At 43.9% G+C, this 6,000-nt stretch overlaps 1 protein-coding gene across 2 annotated transcripts in view; it reads left to right on the top strand.

Annotated features, from left to right (window-relative positions):
* Nucleotides 1-3,581: 3,581 nt before the first annotated feature.
* Nucleotides 3,582-6,000, top strand: part of LNPK (lunapark, ER junction formation factor) — a 63,845-nt gene continuing 61,426 nt past the window's right edge. Inside the window, exon 1 of one of the 2 annotated variants that reach the window (XM_046659255.1) lies at nucleotides 3,582-4,122. The gene's annotated coding sequence lies outside the window, so the exon portion shown is untranslated. The remainder of the gene's footprint in view (nucleotides 4,123-6,000) is intronic. The other variant, XM_046659254.1, reaches the window with a different exon arrangement.

Genomic DNA, 6,000 nt, shown 5'->3' with positions numbered 1-6,000 from the left:
ATCTTCTCTTTTTCCCTCATACTTCTTGATTCTTCCTCTAGTTAGAAGCATCTACAGTGCCTTAGACTCAGAGTTGTTACAAGACAACAAAAAGAATAAACAATTCAGTCTTTAAAAACAAAAACACTTCCAAAGTAGTTTTTGAGAATAAAAAAAGCTTTGATGACAGTGAAACATAGCATTTCATCTTATTTCCCTCCCAGTCCTGGCCAGATTAGCTAAAAACCCTTGAACTGGGAGGAATATATAGGGAGCATAACACTGAGGAAGATTAAGGGGCCAGGGAGGGAAGGATGAGGTTTGATGGGAGTGGTGGAAACAGAGAACATCAGAGTGGGCTGAGGGCCGTTTCAGTGGACAGGGCAGGAGGCCTGAGCTAGGAGTCAAGAAAGCTGTGATTACAGCAGCCTGTGCCTACAAAAGCATCATCCAGCAAAGGACACCAGCTTTCCTCTGAACTGCTTGGTGGAGAGCCTAGGACACCTCTGTCAAAGATGGCGGGTGAAGTCTTGGACCACCTGGTACTGTGCCATCTTCCTCTTTGCATTCCTCTCCTCCCTTTTTCCCCTAGAGGCTTTAGTCTGCAGGGCCCAAGAGTCTATATTTTGATAAGTACCTTGGGTAACTCTCATGCAGGCGGCCTCTGGCACTGGAGTACCAATGTCCAGAGAAACTGCCTGATAGGAAGAATCGTCAGTGGCACTTGTTAGAAATTCAAATTTCTGGGCCCCATACCAGACATGTGGAATCAGAATCCCTAGGGAAGGGGCCTGAGAATTTGTTTTTTTAACAAAGGCCCCAAGTGACTCACAGGGAAGTCTGGGAAACTGCCGTAGAGACTCCCACTTGTTATTTTCTGGTTTTATGCAATGTATTTTAAAATAAAACATTTATTTATAATAAGTAAATATATTTGCATTTTGAAAATATATGTACCTTGTGGAAAAGGACAAATTACAAACTGTAAAATATTTTTTTTCTCCAGCCCAGACTTCTCCTCTGCAGATCCATAGATCTGCTTACTTGACATTTCTCCTTGAAGTCACAAAAACATCTTAAACTCAACATGTTCAAATGTTGAAACACCATCTTCCTCCAAAACCAACTCTCTTTCAGTGTCCCCCACATCCAGCGATAGCATTTACTACCCACGCACTGGGCCCGCCAGAAATCCCATCATCTCTGACTCCTCCCTCTCGTCAGTCCCCATTCCACTCTACCATATCTAAATCCATCACCAAGATCTCCCATTTTATTTCCCAAATTGTTCCATTTCTCCCACTTGTCTCCACTTCCTTCTTCCCACTCAATTCACTTGAACCACTACCGACACTAACCACTACCCATAGGTCCTAATTGGTCTAATGCTGACCCTGTTCACGTTCCCACACTGCAGCTGGAATAATCTTTTTAAAACACAGATCTGACTATGTCAAATCCCCTCCACAAGAAAAAGATGCTCTCAAGAAAAAGATGAAGGTTCTCAGCATGGCCAGTGAGGTCCTGCTTAATCTGGTCTCCAGCTTCATACTGTAGCACTCCCTCCCAGCATTCTCTGCTCTAGCCACAATGGCCTCCTTTCAGTCCCTCAGGCTTCCAAAGTTCCCTCCTGACAAAAGTTCCCTCTGTTTCTTTTTCTCCTCTCTTATCCTCAGATCTCCATTCCAGTGTGACTTCCTCAAGGAAGCCTTCCTAACCTTTCTGGCCAGATCAGTGAATGACCCTACTGTAAGCTCTTATAGCAGCTATCTCTTGCAACGTTCATTTATTTCTCTAAATAAACGTGGCTCACAAATTTGAATTAGACCTTTTAGAATTCCTTTGACTGGTTTGTTTCTTTTCTCATCTTCTCTGATGTTCTTCCAGTTTCACTTCCTTAGAATCTATCCCAGAACAATTTTAGAATCAGTAGCGAATAACTTTAACATTTGGACTTAGCTTAAGCACCACCTTCATTGGCTTTCCCACATCCCCTCTGGCTGCTCATCTTATCATTTTCCAATCTCTTGAACATTTGCCTCTATCACAGCAGTTATTCACCCTATATTATATTTTTTGTTTGTTTTCTTGAAGGTCTCTCTCGCTAGTGTCAGTTGCTTTAGGGCAGCTGTTTTATTTATCTCTGTATCTTCAGCACTTAACACAAGGTCTTGTCCTCAATAAATATTTGGAATGACCCCTGTGGCCTGTAATCCAGCCATATAGTACATATGTTGATTTCTCTGCTTGTAATGTCTTCCCTCACTGTGCCTGACAAACTCTTCCCACTTCATGTAAAGGAGGCAGTGGTATAATGTTACCTTCTCCAATATAATCTTTCTACTTTCAGTCTCCTCTTTTGAAAAACGATACCTATCTTAAAAGGTTGTTGGGAGGATTAAAAGAGTTAACGATTCACCACTTCTATCCCTCCCCTTGCCAGGCCAGATCTCTCCTCTTCTAGAGAACGACCTAGGGAATTTTGTCTCAGGATTAGGGTTTTGGAATCTCTGGCACTCAGCTAGCTCTTCTCTGTTTCCCCTCTCCTGTTTTTTCCCCCTTTACATTAGACTGACGGCTTAGTTAAAACTAGGTAACAAGTCACTAGCAAGTGGAAAATATTTCTACCCTGTTCTCTTAGGAAAAGGCATCTTCCTGAGGTGAGATTTATTTGCATAACTGCATAGGCCTTTTTTTTTTTTAATACTTTGAAATGGCAAAGGATGAAAAACAAAATGTTTAAATATCATGTCAAGATAGGCAGAATGTTTCTTTTCATTTTCTTCTAGATTTGTAAGGTGCCTGACCCAGAGTACACAAGAAAAAAACTTTGGTTCCCTCCTCTTCATCCTTTCAAGTTTACAAAGATGTAACTAAAGATTTTAGCAGTTAGTACAAGCATCTTCACCGTGAATTATCTGGTAGCTTCCAGTATAATAAATTATTCTTACCCACTAGATACTACTACACTCAGTTTCTTTTCTTACTTTACCTGTTTGCATTGTCAAAGTTGAAATGCAGCATATTAAAGTGATTATACTCTTTAAAAATCATGGAAACTTTTTATTATTTTAAAATGTATATGTAAATAAATAAAACAGAAAAATCCCATAAAAAATGTTTGCACAGAGGGCTAAAACATGTCACAGGGGTAAAACCTGACAAAAGTTTTTGCTGAAGTTTCTTTACTTTTCTCCAAGTTACCTTGTGTGCTTCAAGTTTCATTTGCTATTTAGACTTGTCATTCCCAGTTGACTAGGAAATTTAACGCTGTTTAGCCAGTTTCAAATCTGAGGCAAAGAGGTCTCGGTGGTTTATTGGTGGGCCCACGTATCAGGACCTGTGAAGGAGTTTTCTTGAGGTGAGAGTTTTAAGCGAAAACTCGGCTTCTGTTGTTAACCACAGGTTTGAAATCAACATCATTTGGCATCTGAAGTGTACCACACGCCGGTGAGGTAAGCATCCAGGCATCAAATGAACCTTTTTGACGTCACGAGTGATAAAAGCCTCAAGCACTCCTGGACTCTAGGCTGAATGTCACTGGCTTGTTTGGGAATTGGGTCTCTTCTAAGCTATGTAGCATTAACTTGCTCTGCTGCCGGCTGGATGACAGCTGATCGAGGACTCTTCAGGGCGGACTCCTTTCTAGATGCACCCATCTCCACCCTCAACCCCACTCTTCTCTCTCGCGGTCGTCTAGGAGCACCAGGACCCATTTCGGGGTCTTCTGTCTCCAGCGAGACCTACCAGTGCAGGCTTTAAAAGACAAGAAGGAGGCAGAGGAACAGCAAGAAGTAACCGCACTGGTAAGAGTCATCATAAATGGCAGGACACCTCCAAGACGAGGCGACCAGCGCCGTATTTGGCCGCGGAGGCCACAGGCACAAGCATCCTCCGACCCACCGCCCGACTTCCCCGCCCCAACTGCCCGGCCGGGTCACAGTCACGTGACGGGGGAGCGGCGCGCGCCGGCGGCGGCGCGGATTGGCTGGCGGCTGGAGCGCGGGGTTTGATGGGAAGGAGTTGGCCGGGCCCAGAGCTCTGTCAGTGGCGGCTGCTGCCTGCTCCGGAGGCGTGCTGCGCGGCGGCGGCGCAAGCTGGCAGAGGTGGACGCCAGCGCCGGGCTTTGCCCGCTTCTCAAAGGTAGAGCGCTCCAAAGGAGGGCCGTTGGGAGGGCGCGGCGGAGGGGAGGCGCACTGAGCATTTCCCTGGGAGATGCGCGCCGGTTCCCCCGCTCGCCTCTCCCGGGCGCTCGGCCCCACGCCGAGTGGCCTAAGAGCTCCGGGGCGGCGGCTGGTCAAGCCCTGCCCGGCTGCGCTACCCAACTCTCGCCGCCTGGTCCCCTTGGTTACCCAGCACCGTGGCAGGGGTGGCTCTGCAGTGCTGGGGACTCCCTTCTGCCCCCGAAGGGGAGGTTGTTCCCCAGCTCTGTTCTCGGAGATGCCGGGGGTGACTGGATTGATTTGAGCATCGGCTCTTTGGCCCGCCTGTGTCTAGGCGAAGGGTCACAAGGTGCTCTGCTAAGCGATCGCTTTGAGTGTTCTACCCGTCTCTTCTTTGAGTTCGTGCGGAGGCGCCGTGAGTTGGAAAGATCTGGAGGGATCGAAAACTGTCAGTGTCATGCTGCTCGGCCCAGGCGTGTGGGCATGGATTCTGTGCTGCTTAGAGAAGCCTGTCGGCAACCCTCGTCCTGGTTTGGGGGACGGTGGGTGGTCTAAGGGGTGGAGGGAAGGGCGAGGTTGCGTAGGTGTCATAAGCATGGCAGAAGGAGAAGAGCAGATCTAAACTACATCAGGAGTTTCAATTCTTTAATATTGTGTATGGGGATAGAGAGAGAGTTGGGATTGGTGAACTCAGTTTTGCTGATGGTGCCCTCACAGTGCTAAGTAAAACCCATGACTCACTGAGTTTTCCATGTTCCGCCTTTCCCAGTTGGCTTCTGCTCTGTGGTCCCTTAGTGTCGACTGTGTTTTGTCCTTTCTCTGTGGCTTGGATGTCACCACTGACAAAATTGACCCTGTTCAATAGCGGTTTGTGTGGATGTGAGTAAACTTGGTGTGAGGCATATGTTCGAACTGGCAGGGAATGCCAATCTCTTGTCCTCACCAGCCCCCATGGTTCCATTTTAGGAGGACCAAGTTGATTTTGAACACATTTTTTTTTAAACAAAAGTGGTGCATTTAAAATTAGAATTTTAAGTTTCTCTGTTCTCTACTGAGGTCAGCCCAATGCTGTTAATAAACTTACATAGTGTTTATATATTATTAACTTGAAAGAGAATATAAAGAAAGAAGTTATATGGCTATCAAACAGGTATGATTTCATATAGACATCTTTCTAATCAAATAGTCTTTTTTTTGGTGGTATTTAGTTCAGAATGAACATCGACTTACCATGAAGACCTTAATCATGGAAACTTCATCATCATATAATTAATCATGAAGAACTTCATCATCATATAATAAAAGTGCTTTTAGAGGTGTACTTCTTTTCAATAATTTTATTTTTGAGCAATATGTGGTGGTTTGGGGTATTTCAGAATTGCCTTTTTCATTTAGGAAATTTGAAAGTTACAGTTCCAGAACAATCACTTTTAATCTTAAATTGAATAGTACAATATGTTATAGAAGTACTGTTGATGGTGATTGAATAGTTTCTACTTAAGTTTGGAACTTAATAAACATAAAACTAAACTTCTTTGCTGTTAAAGGCCTACAAGGTTATTTTAATGGAAGAATCTGCGAAGTATTTTGCTTTATTTTTTATACTAGGGAAAATGAGAGCAATACAATTTCAGTTAAAATACAAACTGTAATTTTATTTTCCAATTTTAAAATTATGAAACAGTTCTTTTCTTTATAAGAAGTTAGAAATTTGTTCCATATGAGAACTGTTGTCTGTACTGCATGTGTTTTCTGGTAATAGTAATAATAATGGCCACAATTTATTACGCACTTACTATTTGTTGGAAAATGTGCCAAGGGATATGTAATTCCGTTTAATTCATACAACAATTCTGTG

This window comes from Equus quagga, chromosome 4 (assembly GCF_021613505.1).
Source record: "Equus quagga isolate Etosha38 chromosome 4, UCLA_HA_Equagga_1.0, whole genome shotgun sequence".
NCBI lineage: Eukaryota > Metazoa > Chordata > Mammalia > Perissodactyla > Equidae > Equus > Equus quagga.
The sequence above is the reverse complement of the archived record's forward strand: the minus strand, read 5'-3'. Positions and strand labels throughout refer to the sequence as shown.